This window comes from Athene cunicularia, assembly GCF_003259725.1.
Source record: "Athene cunicularia isolate RWA chromosome 8 unlocalized genomic scaffold, athCun1 chr8_part1, whole genome shotgun sequence".
Classification (NCBI taxonomy): domain Eukaryota; kingdom Metazoa; phylum Chordata; class Aves; order Strigiformes; family Strigidae; genus Athene; species Athene cunicularia.
Genome location: NW_020799109.1, coordinates 17,125,824 through 17,147,460, shown reverse-complemented (window position 1 = coordinate 17,147,460; position 21,637 = coordinate 17,125,824). Strand labels below are relative to the sequence as shown.

General features: G+C 37.3%; 1 long non-coding RNA gene across 1 annotated transcript in view; it reads left to right on the top strand.

The window, feature by feature from the left end:
- The window catches only part of LOC113483097, a 114,073-nt gene that overhangs the window by 12,708 nt on the left and 79,728 nt on the right, over nt 1–21,637 (top strand). Inside the window, exons 3-4 of the long non-coding RNA XR_003398953.1 lie at nt 536–588; nt 7,988–8,090. This is a non-coding gene — a long non-coding RNA (uncharacterized LOC113483097). The remainder of the gene's footprint in view (nt 1–535; nt 589–7,987; nt 8,091–21,637) is intronic.

Sequence of the window (21,637 nt, the reverse complement as noted above, 5' to 3'; positions counted from 1 at the left end):
TGTAATCCCGAACTGTGCACTCAGATTTTTTCAATAAATGTTTTTCGTCACTACAGAGCTTTATATAACAGCAGTAAAGGCAAGAAAGGAAATTAGAAACACAGCTGAGACTGCATCTCATACTTCATAATGGCCTAAAATTCTTACTGTTTATTAAAACTAACACCCCTTGTCAGGGTGTTGATCAAAAATTCTCCACAGTCTCTTTTCTTTGATCTTTTCATTTTACAAACCACAGATATTTGTTGCCATTTCTTTACTTAGTTTTATGTCTAAAACATTAAAACTCAAAACTGTTTTCCAGTAAAGTTGCATGATAAGGAGTAATCCTGAATTCATCAAGCCAGCAAACTCATCGCTAAACAAATTTGTCGACTCCCAGAGAAAGAAGAACACAAACAGAAATGGTCTAAGGTGGCACAAGAAAGGATGCTTTCAAAAACCTGACATGTCTGTGGTCCTCATGCTTCTACTGCTCTCCAGTACATGTGTGAGCATAACCTATTCTAATATACACATTTACCTTTTGTTTCAGCAGCTTCCTGGCTCCTGCACATGCAAACATTTGAATTTCCTGTTGGCTCAGAGGTGAGATTTATAACATTTATTAAAGTTGCTTTTCACTGTGAGTTTACTGGGCAGAAAGCCTAAGAGGGACTTTTTTTTAAGGGGCTTTAATTGCTTGAATTTACCAGAGGGGTGAACATTGTGCTTTCTTTGCAGCACCACTATCCACTAAGATTGCCAGGTGTTGAATTTCCCTAGAGGTTCCCTATTTATTGGAGGAATTCATGAAATACCCATCTATCCAGAGCTGGGGCTCCTAGCATCCCTTTCCCATTCATCATCTTGATTTTGTTTCCTTCATGGCTGCTTTTGAATTTCTTGATTGATCCTGTTCATTTCTGTCCATTGCTCTCCATAAGTGTCCTCCCTCCTCTCTTCTGAGCACCTCGACCATTGAAAATAGGTCAGACTTGCCTCAGAATTGTATGCACCTGAAAGCCTTTTGCCGTGATGTGGCTGCTGGTGCAGAGAGGCAGTTCAGTGCTGGAAGTATACCAGTGCTCTTCAGTAGGGTGGAAGAAAGATGCACAGAGGGCAGGAAAGACAGAATAAGTGGAGGGAAAGGTGAAGAGCAAAGAGGTATTTTGCAACGTTTAAAATTAAAACCCATAAATAGCCCTTTAAAATCCATGAATGGACTTCTCAACAGATGGCAGCCCTACTGTCAGGCGAGCCCAAGGCAGGCAGACCATAATTGTTAGCAAATGTATTGTTAAGGGAATTTACTAATTTACTGATGCAGCAGCCGCTTCAGTTGAAGAATAAATTGGAATATTTTGGTGCATTTCCTTTAAAAAGTCATCCACTTTTAAGTCTATGTATTAAAATGACAAAGTCTTAAATGGGGGTCTCCTTCACTAAACAAAAGGTATGCAAATTACATTTCAAGATTTATATTATGATAAAAACTGAAACACAAAAGAGACATTATCTTGCAAAAATGTAAAAGTACATTGCTTCATGAGTCTATAATGATATAATGTGATGTTGATGTAGTTAAAGATGTCAGAAGGGAGACAATGACCTTAAAAGTTTAAAGCAGACACATTAATATTGATTGATTTTTAAGAGATTGAACAGCAAGAATATATCTATATATAGCCTGGATATTGGATTGTTTGAAAATTTGAGATGAGATACAGAACATTTCAGTCTTGTAATGTTTTAGACCTAATAGCAAGAACATGCTTTAAATGCAGCCATTTGTACCACAAGAAACTGGATGACAATTTGCCTTGAATTTAGCAGACTGTAAATCTTTTTCTTGTAAAAATCACTGGTGTTTGACAAAGCTGGATGATCAGTTCTGGCATAACCACAAATGCAGGTCTGGCATATGGGACATCATGGAAGTCCTAATGTAGGGGGTTTACTTTTTTTTTTAAACCATGTTCTATACATAAGTAGATCTGCATGTAGTCTTATAACTATTTTGTACATGCAGACACAGGCACACCTTCCTATAACATATTGAGCACCGTAAAACCTCTGCACCCTTTTCCCTTGAACCAAATAATGTGACTGTTTATCCATCATGTCATTTTTTTCTTCTTACTTTTCCCCAGTAACACTTCTTGTTTAAGTAGTTTAGGCTCATCTTATACCTGTGTTTATGCAAGCAAAGTTATAAAGAAATGTGCCTCGCATTGAGGTGGAAAGTGCTAAATATTATGGTATTTTTTTGTTCCCTTGAGTCAGTTAATTTTATCATCTCAGGTTGATGAAAGTTTCATCTCTTTCACAAATGAGCTTTACTCTTAATGTAGAGACTTCCACTGGTCAGAGAAATTGAGATGTTGGACATGGTTGGCCTTTTAGACTTTTAGGGACCAGACCACAGATGCCTCAGACACAGAGTCTAAGAACTGAACTTGCAAAAATCTGCTGGCAGCAGAGAACAAGTCTGACCTGTATGAGATGGATCATCTTGCTGAGAAGAGATCCTGCAGCATTGTACAAGCTGGAGATTTTCATTCAGAATCAGACCTCATGCAACATGAGGCAGATAAACATAAGGTGTAGACCATGTTTATAAAAAGGCTTTTTTTAATATCACTTTCAAATGAATCATTAGTCTTTTGCCTTCTTCTCCCCACATATGAAATGATAGAAAATCAATATCTGAAGGAAAGAGGATATCTGGGAACCTGGAGTACAGTGTAGACATTTGCATGATGAGAATTTTTGTTTTCAAGAAGCAAAGTCAAGAAAAATTATAACATGGCCACTTTGCCTCCCAATTAATTTTTTTTTTTTTTAATGTATAACCAGAAATAGAAAAAGATGGATACTTTTGGGGAGAACTATCAAACAGCAAGGTGTCTGGGTGTTATAGCTTCATCCTATAAACCTCTACTTAGTTTCACCAATGGTAAAACTTGCTTTGAACCTCCAGTATAGGAAAATAGCCCTAACAGCCTGTTTAGTAAACCAGAAAAAGCACAGTGTCTCCAAAGGGCCTAGCCTGAGTGAGCATCCAGAATCCCAGAAAGTCAAGAAATTTGAAGGCATTCAGACTTAATTTAATTCTTTTTTACTACAAATCTAATTTCAGAGAATGATTAACAGGAGAAGAGTCATAAATAGCAAAGTCTTGATCAAGGGAGATGCTGACAGGGTACCATCTAGATAAATTAAGGAAAGAATGCTCAGGTTTCTGCGAAAGAAGACTAATGACATTAAGTCAAGATGAAATAGAAAGGAGCAGCATTGCAGGCTGAAAATCATCAAAGTCCAGCCTGCCCTGACAAGAAACCCTACAAAATTTCCTGATCTGAAAAGTAACTGGAAATGCTAAGGAATGACTTTCTATAAGTGCCAGGTCTTGAAGTTACTTAGGACTGAAAATGACCCAGGCACCAAATTTGGGTTTTGGTACCTGTCAAGACAAGTGAAGGAATGTCCTAGGAGCATCTGAAACAGCAGCTGCTAGCAGCAGTTCTACACACTAAGAATGTTTTGCACCTCCTATGCTCAGTCCTTTCACTTAAATCTGAAACACTTCCACCTGGAGGCAAGCAGACAGTGGATAAAAGGAGTCTGTGAAACCTGCAGCCGGTTTATGTAATTCAGAGAACCTGTTTACAAGAAAGCAGAAATGGCAGTCTCCTGGAAGGAGTGGTGGCCCTAGCTAAAATAATGGGGAAACTTTACAAGTAAACTGAATGTATTTGTACAAAGAGGGATTTCTCAGAAGGTTAAGATTTTTACTTTAGGTACACCAAAAAGGATTTTTAAAATGGAAATTAAAACACTGTACTTCAGTGGTTAAAAGCATACTCCCTCAAACCTAGAGTGTTTAAACCAAAATAAAACATGCTCTTTCTCAGAAAATGTTAAATTGTTGTTTAAGTATTGACTTCATCTTCTAAGAAACACTAGTATTCCTAACTAAAGGAGCAGATCTTCCACTGGAAGTCTCCTAGCTTCAGATTTAGATTATAATAGAGTAGCATTCTGCAGCCAAGCACTTAGTGTGATCGGTACTAAAACTGTATGAGATTAGCTAATGTACTTTTCTGTGATGTGCGAAGCGAATGCCAGGACACAGCATTGTACCTGACTGCAGTAGCATGAAGTTATGCTTCAACAGCGTTCTATTGTAATGTAGGATTTTGAAGTCAGGGAAGCAGTCTCTGGAGTATTGCACATCAGCAAGAAATTATTTTTGAAAGTAGACAATAAAGAAAAAGTCTGAACTGATGTTTAGAATAAATAAATGAGAGCAGCAAAACTTTCAGTATTAGTATTACACCCAGCCATATAACAATAACTAAATGAAGCATGTATTTAAAATTTGGTGAGAAGCTTTTGTACATTTTAGTTCTGTTTGGCTCAGTGGGTGTGCTGCACTTTAGACTTCAGTCTTCAGGGCTGTCAATCCAACAACTTTCACAAGCACTATATTCACTTAAAAGCTGAAAGAGAAAAATAGAAGGGGTTGATGTTAATAGCACTTAGCACTTAACATAGTTTTTTCCTTCCTGAAAATACAGTGCAAGCATGAGGTAATTAACAAGTACTTTATCTTGGAGATGCAGATGTGTATCTAAACAACCTTTAAGCAAAGAGAATACAGGCATGTAAGATCAACCTATGCTCAGTTGCACATTTTCAAGGTTAAATATTGCAGTTGCATTTATGGTATCTTTTCTCCCTGTAGTGGGTCAATAAGTCCAGCTTGTGGAAACCAACACAGTGTATTTCTGCATGCAGGGCTCCTTCTTCATTGTGTGAATAACTTACTGTAATTTCAGACTTTATATTAAGTGCCTGCTATAGGAAACCACTGGCAAGTCATACAAGGGGGTGTGTCATTTGAGTAGAGTCAAAACATGTAGTTAGGCAGCACAGACGCACCAATTATTCAAACTGCCAACAGCCTCTGTAGCAATTCTGCTGTGCCTGCTTCTCTCCATCAGCTCCAGCATCTACCCACCTTGTGTTAGGTATTCTGAATATGGCCCACAAAGTCTTGTACTCTTGAACAGATAGCTATCCATCTAATCTGCTTGCTTTGGAAGTTCAGTCTTACAAGGAGAGAACCAGGAAAGAGAGCTTCAGCTGACACTGAGAGCAGTGAAATCATTTTGAGGAGGAGAAGGGACAAAGTCTCAAACTTAACATTTCTCTAGAAACGAGGAAGAAAAGTGTTGGCAGCTATGGTGTGTTTTCAGTGTGCTTTTCTTCTGGTTAAAATAAAAGTTCAGTGGTTTTTGCAAAGCTGGAAGTAGACTCATAAGTCAATTTGATAATTAAAGAGTTCTTCCGAGCCCTTGAAGTACTAAGGGCTATCAGTGGAGATCAGCAAGGATGCAGAGCAAAGTCTACTGGGGCAATTGGCCATTTTACTCTCCTCTTCATTCTTAGGCCATTAGGACTTTAGGATGGCAAATCTGTCAATTTTGCAATTTCCTCCAGTAATAGAGTTTTGGCAGAAGCTGACGCCTGTGCTGTATTGTACTCATGCACAGTTAGGTAACCAATGCATGCTCCATTTAAGAGAGGCACAGAAAGCTTCTCAAAGTTACTGCGTTATAGTCTGGCTCTCTGTGCTGAGCTCAGCTGCTGAGAGCAGAGGAGGTGTGAAAAGGCTTGTTAATAAAAGTCTGTTTAGATTTCATTACTGTGAGCAGCCAAATCAAGACAATACAGATCTTGCCAACCCTCTGAGAATTTCAGTCCTCTCTGGAAATACTTTCTTTCCTGCACTGAGTACCTTTTCCAGTTGAATCTTTATGCAATGCAAAGGGAGTTCTCTTCTGCTGCCTTTGAAAAATAAGGAGAGCAGAGACTCCTTTCCAATTGTAGAGTATTGAGTGGGAAGGAGGAAAGAAGGGAGTGTGGTGGTATGGCTCGTTTCTCCTACTCACATACACTGAAGAAAAAGCATCTAGCTCAGACTTTCGTTTTTCTCCCTTTGGTTTTTAATACTAGAAAGGGGAACTCATTTGAGTTGCCAGAGGAACAAAGGTGTTTGACATGGAGGATGGACTAGATGTGGCAATCTGGCAGACTGTTTTGGCAGAAATGATGAAAGCATTGGGAAAGGGCATATCTAACTGATTGGTCCATGGGATAGGCAATTATAGGTTGGTTGTGTTCATTGTTAGGGTTTAGGGAAACTATGTCTTATCAAGCTCTAGCATAGCCTTTGCATTGTGCCAAAAATATCTTCTTGGCTAGATCTAGAGAAGTGTCCTACCAAGGCTAACTGGAGGATTCAGTGAACCATGAAGAACTTAGAAAAATACTCATTTCTTCTTCAGCATAGCTCTGGCCTCTGAGCAGTGAAATGACTGAAAGAATACTGTAGCTACAGAGGTATCTTTGGCTACATGACCAGACTTTAATGAATTTGAGGACTTCAGGGATGTTTTTCAGATCACCATGAAAGAAAAATCCTAACCTGTGGCAGACTTGGCATGTGGTGTGGACAGGCCTTTTTTTCCCCCAGAAGATTAAATTTCTCCACTTTAAACACTGTGATTTCCTTTGTTGTGGTCTTTTTAATGTTCTGCAAGTTTTACTTGGATATTTATTGAAGTTTTTAATGCTTGAGTCTTGGTGAAAGCAGATACAGGTCTCCTAACCATAAATGCTGCTCTCCTCTCTGTATTGACATAAACAATCACCTGAATATACTGAATATATACATGCAGATGTCAAAACCTAGCTAGCAATAAATGACATGAAATAGTTGGTGGGTCAGTCCTGTTTACCATATATTCCACTGTGTTACACTTGTATTATAAATTCAAAGTAAATTATAAAGATTAGTAAAATCACTTTTTTTTTTCCACTTGTCCACTTGTATCTCCTAAATAAGTCTCAAATTTTACATGATTAATGACCTAACTTGATCAAAAGCAAAATTCTTCAGAGAATATGTTTAAATAGCACATTGCCATACATATATTTTGCATCATTACTGAGTGATAACATAATACAGTTAATGACTACCTTTCTCCCTAGTATAACTTTTTTGTCATCAGGAGTAGAATCTAGTCCTTTTCATCTTGTGTGATGTCATGGCTTTTGGTGTTATGTTCAATGCTTGCAGTACCTAGCCCCATCAGAAGATGCAGAAAGGTGATATTTCACTTATTCCATCACTGAAATCCCTGCTGTAGAGTTACTTAACAAAAACATTATGTTATATGAAGTGTTCAGCGGTGTAGTCATTGAAGTCAATATGACTTTCACAATTCATTTCAATCAGAAGAGAACTGTGTTGACTGTGACTGTGTCACCCCAGTAAAAGATGAACACTGTGCCCTTTTAAGTAATGTATTGCACCTATATTTTTAAGAGATCACTTGTTAAAAATGCCCTGGAAAAGGAGGGGAAGAGAGATGTGCCTGTTATTGCAAAACTTACTTTCTGAATTCTGTTTCTGCTTGCAAGAGAAAAATGCAGAATGTAAGGTGTGTGCTGTATATTAATATTTATTTGAACTGTCTTCTGATACATTGCCTTTCTGATGCTACATGGTGTTCTCCAGCACTGTTTCCTAGGATAATAGCTAATGTCCTGCTCTGAAAATTATCCATTAAAATTTTATCAATTTTTTGTTTTGGTGAGACAGTATGAGGAAATGCCATTGGAAAATTAGATTCCTCTTTGACATCAGGCGCCCAGTCAGCAATCCAATCCCATGTGTTTCTACTGAGACATTAGGATTTGATATAATTTTGGGCAGAAAACATTTTAAAATGAAACAATTGAATTTTCTAGATGGTCTTGGGGACCATTTAGCTTAAGAGAATACACTTCCAAATCAAAAGCTTTTCAATCATTCTAAATATTATTTGGATGATATTTGCTTTATGTGTAGTAGCAGTTTGAATTTGTATTGAATGTTTGACTGGCTCGTGCTCACATAGATGATGTATGAAATTATTATTTCATATTTTTCTAGTGTTTGCATTGCAAGTGACATCTGGCTGACAGGAACTTGGAGAAATAGGATACAAAGTGAATGCTGCAGTTACCACAGTATCGTATTTATCAAAAGGCTTAAGGTTGGTCTGTCTTTGTTTAACATATGAAATTCACAGCAATAAATAAGAAACAGCACTATTTTTTTTAACTGAGCTGCTTAGAAAATGAAGATAGATGAAGAAAAAATGTTAATGGTATTCTATATTCTGTTCATTGAATTAATTTATGTAGACAAGCATGCATACTGGCTGAAAGGCAGTTCCCAACTTGTTTGAAGGGGGGGGGGGGTTGCTGTTATACCTTTAAATTTTGGTTAATGTTATATAATTCATGTACACTATATCACAGAGATAGGGAAGTCTGGAATAAGCTACTATAGCAAACTGGCACAGTTGTTTTTAAACTTAAGGTGTCGAGCTACACAAGTCTAAGGGTGGGTTTCATCCTAATTGTATTATAACTTTAAAATGTACCTATTGAAATACTGTCTTCAACCAAACTCTTACCCTAGCACTTTTTCATTAAGCTCTTGATGAGGCACTTGTCTAATGGTAAATTGTATCTTGACAGAATATAGTACAGGTTTTACAAATGATAATATTATTTTACAGTTTAAAATGTGGTCTGAAAATTTATGATTTTCTTAAGAAATATGACTTCAGCCTTTTAAAAATGCATTTTCAGATTCCATGTTGTTTTGGAGGATGTTCTGCCATAGTGTTATGAAACAATGACAAAAGTGATACAGTGAAGCGTCCAGCTTCTGGATGCCCTGGCAGGGGAGATGAATTGACTGTACTACTCTGGCTAGAAGGGTCTCTTGGACACTCTTTGTCACTATCTTGATATCATTCACCCTTACTGGTTATTAAGACTGTGGACTCTGTGTGGAGAAAACCCACCCCTACAGAACTGCCCCATTATTTCCCAGCTATCCTGGGAAGGAAGAAAACTGGGGGCTGTCACACTTAGGGACGTGGAGTTCGTAAGACTAAGGCAAGAAGAGATTATCTGGAGATGGTGGGGTGGGTAGAACAGACTAGGAGGGGAAAAGTCTGCCTAAGAAAGACAGAGAGATGTAATCCAAAGACTAAGTAATCCAAAAATAGTCACATCTATACTGCTGCCAAGTGATTTTCTGATCTACAGAGTTACCAAGCTGAGAGCACTCAACATCTTCCAGGTCTTGCACCCTTCCTTTTAAACAAATAGAAAATCCAGCTTTGTGGTCCCATTCACAGGAAGAAAGAACTAACAGTGATTTTTCTTTAGGTCTGCAATTGCAAGGACTAGTTGGGAAACTTAAAACAAAAAACTCCAAAACAAACAAACAAACAAACAAAAAAAGTGTGGCAAGGAAACACTTGTAAGTCGTTCAAAGAGGAAAATTCTGTTCCCCTAAGTGAACCTCAAGAGGAGCCCATCTATCTACTGATGATGTAGGGAATTTGCCTGTCCTCCTTTGTTAGACATTGTCAGTATGATTACCCTTCTCTCTACTTCTCTCCCTGCTTTTGCAAACATCTCCAGTCAATAAAGGGACTTATCCATTGCCATACTTACCTTTCCTAGCAGTCATGAACTTTATTTTCTTTTTTTAATAGGTGAAAAAAAGCTCTTTTTTGCAGACAAAGGGTCTTCTTTGCAGACAAACGAACAAAGAATACTGAGATATTCGTCACTTCAGACCAGCAAAGAAGAGTATCAGATTAGAGCATTCACAGCTATATGTGTTCTGAGTGGAGCAATGACAGGAACAGAACTGATCAGAAAAGCAAAAGGGATGATACCGTAGCACAGTCAGCCACTGAGACTGTTTTCTGAAGCATTGCATAGTAGTTCTTTCAACAGTTCTTTAACCATGGAGAATGCTATATATGATTCATTGGAATATGCTTTCCACTTTTAAATGAAGATCAAAGTATTTACCTTGCATTGGCTTAGGATGTAGTGGCAAAGAACTTCTCATGCAGGAAACACTAGTTACCTTATCACTTAAAAAAATATATACAGTAGGTTCTTTTGGAGCCTTTTTGAATGAGTCCTATTCACTGTTGCAATTAGCATGTGCTCTGATGTTTTGCTATAGATGGAGTATTATATAACATAGTCCACTTACCTGTTTTCCATGTTGTCTTATACTCTTTTGAACATGAAACCTTTTCTTGGGTTCCTCTAAAGCTCACTGATCACTGATGTCAGTTATTCCTAAAATGTATTCTTTTGTCCTTCTGCAATGAATATCTCCAAACTCTCTCTTTCAGTTGAGGTGGGTCAGTCCCCATGTCTCCAACCTTTACTCTGTGTGTCTTTTCTTACTAACAGAATGATTCACATATGAAGAATCTTGAACTACTTTTAAGTAAGTCCGCAAGGGCTACCACCTCCTGTTGAGCTAAAATCACATAGGTATTTTTTCACTGTGTTTGTTTTATTGTGTGTTGTATGCTTTTTTGTATTGTATTATGCTAGATAGCACTTCTATCTCTACTTTGTGATATACAAAACAAAGTTGTTCTAGTTTCTTAGAAAATGTTATTTATGCTTTATGATAATGTATATTACACTTGTATTTGTCTACTTTTCTGTCTACCTAGCCACACATTCAGATTTTATCAGCTTCTAGTTAAGATTGCTGGACTTCCTGTATGCCAACACAAACAAAAACCAAGGAAATAAGTAGTTAAGACATTCAGCACACCATTCGCACTACTCTCATCGGCTCTCTTTCTCAGTCTCAACTCCCTCACTTCTAACATCCACAGTCTACAAATTTCCAGCTTCATCCTGATTATATTAGTTTTCTCCTGTTTACTATTCAAGGCAATATTTCTTTGGCCAGATGCATGGTTTTACACTTTCTGTCTTGAGTATTTCCACTCCAAACAAAGTTAAAAAATTAAAAATTTTTAAAAGTCTGTAGATCTATTTGCTATACACTGCAGGTTCTAAGAGTGAAGGAAAACTACCTAGCTGTAGAACTGACAAAGATAAGGCTGGAACCATATGATCTGCATTCTTTATGTTGAGATATTTTGGTAGAAGTTTTCGGGATGAAATTTTCAGAAGTGCTGATAGAACGGACTTTCAAAGCTATGTAGGGGCTGAAAAGTCTGGTGCGCAATCGATAATATTTTTAATACTTTTATTTCATACTTCTATTATTTCATAATTAGAAATCTGTCACTAAACTTAGACACAATATTCTTCATTGTACTTACTGTTTTCTGGCTGGTTTAGTCTTTCAGGCCTGTACCTCACTTTATTTAGCATTATGATGATACCTATCTAGTCCAATCAGCCAGTGTCTTACTCCACCTTCAGTATAAGATTTCAGTTTCTCTTTACAAATTTAGTATGGTCATTTATGCTTGATGTAATATTGGAATTTTTATCAAAGCAATGGATCATCTTTTTAAAAGCCAAGGGTCTGGGAAACACTTTACTGCATTCTTTAATATTGTCTTTTGTGTGTAGAGTAGTGAAGCCATGCTGCTTCTCAATAGTTTGCATTTACAGTCTGTTTCACAGAACGAGGATAGGTCAGACTTCCTCTATTGCTCTTTTGAACCTGTGGGGAAAGTTGGATTGGTCAAAGGTCTAATCCCTTTGAAAGTCAGATCTTGGCGCTTTCTTCTGTGTGGGTGAAGATGAAAGTGAATGAATGACACTCAATATAAAGAACAATTCCTTTTCAAGAGAGGACTAGTAGCACCTACATGTACAGATATTCTATAGAAACTGAGTTCTCTAGATGATGTTAATATCAGTTGAAGTACTTGCAAGTGAATTTTGAGGCATTTTTTAGGAGTGATGTATATATATAGTAAGAGGCAGAGAAAAAGTATTCACTTTTAATTTAAAGACTGAAACTAGTATTAGCTGTGATAGACTGAGTAACTGCCTGAGATCTTTCAGTACAATAGCAGACACTGAGTATATTTTTTTTAAAGTTTGGTTGGCACAAGGCAGCAAGAAGTAGAAAAAAAAAAAGCATATGGACATAAGCACACAGACAAAGCCATGAACCTGAGATTTTTTTCCCTTCACCCTTTTCTTTCCCCTTTTGTTTTCAGTTCTTGCCTCTAGAAGAGTCTTCAGATAAACAGCAATCCTGAGGCATGGTACCATGGCGACAAAAGCTCTCTAAAGAGGTTGAAATGGAATAGAAAGGGGAGATCCCATAGGGCTGCTCATACAATGCTGATAAATAAAGTCATATTTTGTAGTTCACACTTTGTGTTCTCACATTTAGAAAAAGTATAATTGAGACCAATTCCCTAACTGACAAGAGTCCATTTAAAGCTGAATTACAATTGAAAATAAAACATTTTAAAGAAAACTAGTCTTTCTTTGTTATTAACTTTGTTTTCTCAGTTATGCCAAAGGCAGTACAAAGATGTAGAGAGGGGAAGAAGGAAAAATTACTCTCAGCTCCAGGAAAAAAACCCACAAAAACTATTCTGCCAAATGAAGACCCCAAAGTACAGGCACTGAGAAGAATTTGAGACTTACAATACTTGGGTTTCCTTTGCCATGCTGTCTCATATCAGACACTCAGGGTCCAGTTCTCAACCACTTTAAACCTCAGTTGTAGCACTCATTTTCCTTCAGCTTACCTTCACAAAGTTTCAGAGTAGTTTAGAGAAGAATGTTGCCTGCTTGAAACATTACTTTCCCCAATGACAATACACTAATGTATTAGAAGATATTTGCTTTCCTACATTAAAAGAGTTTCAGTTCTTGTCCATGGACATCCTAGGCTGGAGAAAAACGTATGGAAAGACTTCAAAAAGCCATTTATACCCCTCTGTTATGGCTAAATGTTGTTATGACACATCTGAAGATACTGTTGGTGATTGATTTTGGTCGAATCATTTTAACTTTTTGGTGGAATATTTGTTTCTTCTCCTCTCTATATTAACTTTCTAAGGTTTGAGTTCTGTATTCTAATTGTTGTGGTCCTCTTTTTTTTTTTTTTTAATGGCTTTGGTCCATATTAATCAAATTATAGAATTTTTTTGTGGAATAAACACACCCTGCCTACTCTGCAGGTGATCACATGGCACTCAAAGCAGAAAAACATAATGTGAAAAGCTGCCGTAGCGATGGTAATAGCTGTGAATCCCAGTGATACTTTTAGGGATAGAGAAAGTCCTAACTGTATAATCCTTCCAATATATATGTAGGTGTCTGGTCTCTGTGTGTGGACTAATCCTTTTCCAAGTCTTCTGTACAGATAAAATTTGACTCAAATCTGAACAGCCCTTTAGTAACAGCTATTGTGAAGTCTAAAATCCTTTAGAAACACTGTTTCACCATCCAAGAAGTTGACTTTGGCTCGGTTAGTAGAGACCCTGACATCTCAGAAGCACAGAGATCCCATTTCATACCTAAAATAAAATGGGATTTATATTGTTATGCCCTAACCATAGCCATGTGGTTGGAGACTGCTAAATTCATATGAAAGTGCCTGTCTGCTTTCCTTCTGACAAACAACTCTCTCTTTCTACCAGCAATCATTCAATATATGTTTTCAAAGTAATCTTTCCTTGATCAGCAGACTACAGTATTCTATCATTTTGTAGGTTTTGGTTCCTTCGTGGGAATACTTCCACAAATTGCATTTAATATCTATTAACTTGGATTTTTAAAAGATCAAATGGCTTCCATATCTCATTATGTTGTTCCTCATAATTTGTTATTTCTTCCAATTTGATAACACTGCATACTTAGAACTTGCTTTCCGCTCTGTCATCCTGTCTAAAAACAGGATCCTGACAAGAAGCCTATCTTATAAAATCATGAATGTCCTGGGAATTACTGTTACACCCCTCTTTTGCAGGAGGCCTTTCTGTTGATTTTTTTTTACTCTTCAGGTAGTTCTTTCCAGATACCCAAATCTTTTGCTTACTTTGGGCATCTCTGTTCTCAGAACTGCTTGATATGATGGGTTGGATTTTACATTCAGATCTATTAGTGCATTGTTACACTGTTCCACCTGCTCTTTGGCTCTCTTGGTTCTTTGTCAGAGGTCAATGTCGATGATGAGATTTCAAATCATTGAAGTAAATAACACAACCCACACTTCTGCTACTTTCTTCAAAGGGTCAGCTTACCCAGGAAAGAACTGGATAGTTTTGTGAAGTTATGAAGCAACAGTGGTGGAAATAATAAGTGTTGCTCATAGTCTTATTCTGTTCTATTTCTTAAACTCTGAAGTTTACCCTAATATGTAAGACTTCATCCTGGATATGTAACTGTGTTTGTGTTTGAAGATGTGCAGAGTACTCAAGCTATAACTACTCTGAAAAGAAATATACTATGCATTAACATTTGAATATCCATGTCCAGCATGATTTTCTGTGTTGATGCAGGTATATTCTCATCTATATTATGCATAGTTACTATAAAATACAAAATATAAAAAAAGACACAAAATGGAAAATACTAGAAAAAAATTAGGGTTTCTTTTTGAATTGTACTGAATAGAAGTGGAAAAAAAACCAAAAAACCAACACAAAAAACCTGAGAAACTCTTGCTTGTGATGTAAGTGTTGTGGATAGATATACTCCCAGTCAGGGATGGCCGGTGGATATACTTTATTTCCACTGAGGCAGCTTCAGGTTTGTAACTATTTGCATAGAAGACATTAGAGAAATTTGTAGGCTATGTGCAAATGCATGGTAAAGGTGTTCTGGCAGACTTGTACAAACCTAAGTGTCTACCATGAGGCATTAGATCCAAATATGTGTGTGTCCAGTCACAGTGAGTAGGAGTTAACAATATTTTGTTGTTCACATCCAAGCAGGCTCCATTACTAGTTATAGCACTCGTACACATATGCTCCTGTGAGGGCAGAACTGCCCTGTTAGCTATTTGCAAAAGTTTCAAAGTGTATTAATCTCACTTGAAGGTCTATGCATAAACAAACACTCTCTAGATACTTATTTAGTTAATTTTCTACAGACTTCAGGATTGATATGTTCTACTCAGATGCACGTTTTAAGTTTCTTCTTGGTTAACTCTCATGTTGGTTATTTCGTTGGCACCGCCGGATGACAATTTGCATTATGATGCTTCAGACCATAAGAAGTTCAGATGAACTTTTTTCTTAAATTCAATCTTTCGTGTTTAATATTTTATTTCTATTTCCATTTGCAGTCTACTTTTATAGCATTATACAGCAAAAACTATATGCAAGTTTTATGTTTGTACATGCACACATATATATTCATGTATTTATATATATATATACTGTAGTTTGTGTTTATGAATGATGTTCTTGTGAATGAAGCTGTACTAAAAATCCAAAGTCCTCTATTTGTCTGTACAATAGGACTACTAAGGAACATCCAGTATACCTTCTTTCTTGCTGTGTTCCAAATACACTCATTTTAGGTTTGGGTGTGAGTGTGTATATCTCTAGGGTGTCCATGCTGAAACAGTTTCCCCAAAAGAGGACATTCGTTTGTAAATAAAGCTGATTTTCGGAACTCTAACTGCTGTCTATTGTATTTGAGAAGTAATGAAGTTTCTGCCTAGACCGGAGGCGCTGACCTAGAAAGATAAACAGGGAGCACATGTTCAGTGCTTGTGAATTACTGTTTGTGGTTTGCTTTGATAATTTTGGCCTTCATATAGAAGTAGTCACTTGTAGACAACTGGCAATTACTTTTGAGGCTGTGGGTATAATCCATTAATATCCCCTAATTTAATGCAACCATCCAAATCAAACATTCTTCTGTTTTTAAAAAAGCCTGCAGGTAATGGAAGCTTCAGAACATTCATATGTGCAGTGTTATGGTAGAAAAGTCTAAATTCTGTACTCAAAGACCTGGTAAAAGCCCAAGCTCGTATTAATGCCACTTCAAGCTTCTAAGGGAATATTTTGACTGTTTGCCATTGGCCCTGTTGCTTATGGAAAAGCAAGGAACTAAATTGGTGCCCGCTGGCTTTTAGTACATCTTTTTAGGGGAGGTCAAAACTTGGGCCAAAGAAAATGGGGGACCCACCCCAGTGTCTGTGCCTAATGACATTAGCAGATGTGTCTGGAGAACAGAAAACTACATCTATGAAGCCCTACAAATATCCAACCTGCCTAGTTTACTATGGAAAATGGTGGTACTGGTGGGAAGTCTTTCTCTGTGTACAAGTATTTCTGATTAATCTGACATGGTAAATGTTAGGTTTCCTGAGTGAGGAAACATCTCCATTCCTAATTTGAAAGATTTTATGCTGTGAGACGTGGAGAATATTGAGTATGGATTTCTTGTGTTATATTAAAAAATCTGACCATATTTCAATGAAAATGTAAAACACTTCTTTCATTAGTCCATATCCATTTCATTAATCCATATTAACAGAGTGTAAGAAATCTCATAAGCAAATTACCTTACAATTGGCAAATAGATACAAACAGATTCTTAAATCTGTCTTTCTCATCCAGATGCCAGAGTCCTATAAAGCTAGCCTGTAAGGTGCCTTCCACTGTGATTACTCTCATAAAGACAGATCAGATCACAGATGACTTTGAAAAAGTCAGTTTAACATGGGAGGAGGAGTGTTTAAACAGTTGCATTCTTGTCTCTGCTTTTAATTGCTTCTTTCTGCAGTCAGTCTGTTAATAATCTGTTTATGTTGTTTATTATTTCTGAATCTTAGTTTACTTAGCCTGTCTATAAACTTTGTTTCCTTTTGGTACTGCTGCATCGTTTTTCTGAAGAATAAGATCATATTGGTATGAGAGGAAGCAATATGGAGGATCTCAGTTTTGTATTTTTCCAGTCTTAATGTTCCTCCCAATGACAAGAAGAAATCACTAATAAATATAAATTTGATAACCTTCAGAAAACCTTTTGCTGAACAGTCTTGATTTCAGATTTGTACTAGTTTTAAGTCATTCCATTTGCATACAAAAATAATCTCTCTTTTTCCCATCTGTTATATTATTGATTTACATCTTTCAGGTAGTTATCTGCAGTCGTGCACACAAACATTCATAGTTTAATATTGTCATTTTGAGCCGATTTTCTATGGTCTATTGATTATAAACCATGAAAAATTTAGGATACATTTCATCATCTTTTAAAAGTTTATTACAAACTTTGGAAACCAATTGTAAGTGGATTTCACAATAATGAGTGCCTTTACATGCTTTTTTGATGCTCCTTGATACTGATACTTTTGTGACACTTGATAACTATCACTCTGTAGACCAATAAATAGTAATTTTGAACTAGCTTAGACCTTGTTTGCTTTGTTTGGATAACTGAGTATGTGTAATCATGCACACAGACATTCTGAGTCATAGCCTGCCAACTCAGATGACAATAATTGAAAATGCTTCTTCCTGATGGCTGGCTGTATCTTGCCACAAGTGAAATCAGTAGGTAGTTTTAGCACACTCCTGGTTGTCAAGTACCATCACAGACGGTGTTAACTGGGGCCCTTCATGGTATGCTCAGCAGGTGAACCAAATATTGACCTGCAATCTTTGGGATGGCCTTCAGAAGACAATGATGAATTGGAAATAGACTGACAGTGTCACCTATGCTTTAAAATGTCTGCTGAGTCATCTGACTGCAAGGGTTAGTTTGAATTAGTATTTATTATGTCCTCCACCAAAACTTGCCTACTGTGTGCAGATGGAACTCAAATTATATGCAAAACTGGAGTTAAAGCTCAAGCTAATACAGCAAAGACAAAACCTGATGTGAGTTTGACTAGGTGTTTGTCTCTAGTAAAGAGCAAATACTCTGAAAAACATGCTACCTGACAATGATCAGTATGAGACAACCAAGTCAATACCACTGAAGTCCAGTTTGCTTGTCTGTTCATCTGTGAAAGTATGTTCTGTCTGTTGATGAATAAAATAGCATGCTTCCCCTGAGATACAGTACAGGACAATGAAATGCATCAGCCTCACTTTCTAAATATGCAGTCCCTCTCATAGCTCTGAAGAGCTGCTTCTTAACCAATAGTTCTGGACACCATTCTATCCAAAGGTAGTCAACAATTTGGGAGGAGATAAGAGAACACTAACGAAAATTGTTAAGTTGGAATGATGATTGTCCTCTGTGAGGAAAGAGTAAAAGAAATATAAATAGCTTGGCTGACTGGCTCTCAGGGGGAGCTTCATGGTAGTGACACCTGTTAAGAGTATAGTCATGACTTTCAATAATCAAGGAAACTGTCTCTTTAAAACTGTTGTCCGTAAGGCTGGACTAACTCTGGTCCAGAGTTACTCCACAGTGAAAGAATTCAGATGAATTAAAGCTAGACAGATCACCAGGACCTGAGACTTCATGTTACTCTACTGATGAACTGCTGAAGGCTTGAGGTCCCATGATTGCATCTGCCCTAAGTCCTTGCCTTTCCAATTGGTACTTTTAGTGAGAATGGAAGGAAAACCTGCTGTCATACCTCTGTGATGCAGAAAAAGGTAGAGGACTTTATTTCATTGTAGTAGTGTCAGCAGATAAGGAATTTCAGAAAAAATCTCTGAAAGTCCAGTGTTTGAAGAATTAAACGCATTAAATGGGAAAGAAAGAGGTCTTTAGCTTAAGAACAGAATTGAACGGTCCAGTATTGAAGGACTGAAGGATAACTGATACCATTCAGACCTGACACCATATTTTGTGTCTTTTTATTCCTCCGCAAGGGGAAATGTGTTTCTTGATCAGAAGCTTGTGAGTGTTTTTGTAGCAAGGGAAACTGAGGCTTGAAATTATAACCCTGGTTTCCGTATGCTGTAGCAAGGCAGGGTGGGGGCTTAGATTTGAAGAGGGAACAGCCACGTTTGATGCTGGAGGGTAATAATACCTTGTGCTTTCCCTTTGGGAATGGTGGAAGCCCTATTAAAATGAGTAATTTTAAATTTAGACTGAATTAAGCACTTCAGAATTTACTATGGGGAATAATCCAGCATTGGCAGGAGAATGAATGTGATGACCTAATACTGTAAAGATTGTCTATCTCTGTTTCCTGTAGATCTATGAAGTGTCTGACTTTTGCAGGATTTTACTTCAATGTGACCACAAAGAAAACAGAATGAGGAAAGTTTTCTTATTCTTGGTGTGGGTGTAATGTTCCTGCATTTCCTTATGGCAGTCCTAATCTAAATGATCTGAAATCCTTGAGCACAAAGCCTTCAGGTTTAGCTGGGGCAGGTTGCAAACTGCTGAGCCCTGCTAAACATCCTCATAGCTGCAAAAGGCACAGGGTTCTTAAGCTTTTATTTGAATAGGCTGTAGCTATTATTAAAATAACCTTCAAGTGTTGACTCAAAATCCCTTCACACTTTGCTAAAATTGTCCTGAAATTTCTGTCATTCTCACTAATATGTTTCATTTTCCGTCCCACATGCTGTACTTAGCATTGTGAGAATTTCTCTCTCGTCTACCTGCTGTATATTAATAAAATAAAAAAAAAAAAAAAAGTTGGTTCTATTTTCCTAAAACAAATAAATAAAGTTAAATTTTCCCTTTGATCATTTTCTCTGTTCTTATTAAAAAGTACATTACATTTAAAGCTGCCTCTTGTCTCTTGCTCTTTTAAATGACAAGTCCAGATAAGGTGCTTTAAAAGTTTGCAGTTACAAATGGAAATGTCGTTAACTATTTATAATCATCTTTGTTTAAATTGTCTTCACACATAGAAGCAAGGTAAGTGAAGCACAGAAAACAGTGTCTTGCTAAAAAGTCAGTGTTTTTGTGAAAGGACACATGCTTATCAAGGACTGAGAAAGTATCTTTTTTCTTTTTGTTCCTTCAGCATATGAAATATTTACTTGTTAGGCAGTATCAGGAATACCCATTTTCCATAGTGCTGTACCAGCCCAACCCATCAATGTGCTGGTTAATTAAGTGTGACCTAAACCAACTTGACTTGAGCTCTGCATTAAATGCACAAAACCCATTTGAGCTGACCAGCAGCAGAAGTGGTACTCAGAGAAATTGAAAAGGATTTCTCCCAAATGCTTTCTACTTACTTACAGCACTCAAGTAATGGCTGAAGATTAGCATATGACATGACAGATTACATTAAGTCATGTCTTTCCAGTGCTTTATGACAGCACTATCACATTAGCTTCTTAGCACTGGCACATCGAGGCATGCAAATGTTTTCAGACCCTCTTATTCAAATCTACAAGCTGACATGGCAGCCTTGATATGATTATTAGTCATTTGAGAGACTTTAATTCACGTCATCAGATAACAGGTTCTGCTAAAAGGTTAGAGAAACTGTCTGCTTTTAATGAAGCCCTTAAAAAAAAGACCCTCAAAAACCTCACTGCTCACAGAGAGCCTGATTTGACTTTATTGACAAGATCCCCCTAAGAATGAACTTGAGTTGAATAAGTAAGCAGGCATCTAGAGTGAAAAAACACTGACTCCATTTAAAAATTAGAACAAACTGGATTGAAGTCCTATCTTTCTGCCTCCCATTTTCTCTTTCTGGTTTTATCCTAGCTTTAAAAACAAGGTTCTCTGTCTGGAAAATGTTTTCAGCATATGATGTTGAATGAGGAAAGGTGATGCAAGGACTGGTCTGATACCTTAGTGGCAGCCTTTCATTGGTACACTGAGTGGAGGGTCACTGCAGCTTACCACAAAGGGTTAACTGATGGTATCTTGTCTCAAGAAGCTGTAGAGCACAGTTACAAATTCTGTTTGTGCTCTTCTAATTTGCATTTATTAACATGACTTCATATTTAGGTATTATGTTAAATCATGGTGAGTCTGCATTCCAATGGAAATATGTTGTAAGTTAGTCACCCATAGATCAGTGGTGGTTGGCATGGGCCGACCACAGGTGGTCTGCTTCATATGAAGGAGGGATGAGTGAGGTGAGAGGTGATGTTCCTCCTGGGCAGTTAGAAAGGGAAAGAAGCCTTTACTGTTAAAAGGGAGGGTTGTTGCTAGAGCAGTGATTTCTCTTTGCAGAAGCTGTGAGAAGGTGGTGCTGATCACAGCCAGCATTGCCCCTAGGCCTAAGATGTGTCACAAAATTGCAAAGAAATTAATCTCTTAAAATCCTTTTGGCATCAGTGTTGCCATGGCCTCTGCATCAGTAGAGCCTACGTCAATATAGTACTCTCCAGACTAAACTAAGACTTCCAGAAAGGTATTGGTGCCTCTATACCTGGAGCTTGTTGCAATCTTTTGTTACCTGACCCCTTGTCCTTGCCTAAGGAGGAGGCTGGAGTTCGCCTGTAGACTTTGTAAAGCATCTAGTTTAGAGACCACTTTGCTTATGCTTCAGACTTTCTCTAGAGCCTTGCTTGGTTTGCCTCTCAGCAATATGCTCACTTGGAAAGTGGTAGAGATGTATTTGCGTTCACAGACATGTGAACAGTGTATTTAAGCTAATTGTTGCAGTTGACTAATTTTTTTCCCAGTTTTTTGTAAAGCCAATTCAGAGTCCTTAGTATGGGACTCATACTTTGGCTATTAGGACATGCATAGTCTGAGACAAGCGATTGACTGCAGTCAATTCACCTCAGTGTAAAAGACATGGTTTGTATCACCTTTCATGTTGCCTCTCAATGTCACCTCTATAGCACACATGCTTCAGTAGCGCTGGTTTTGTTCTATCTGAATATAAATGTGCCAGGTACAAAAC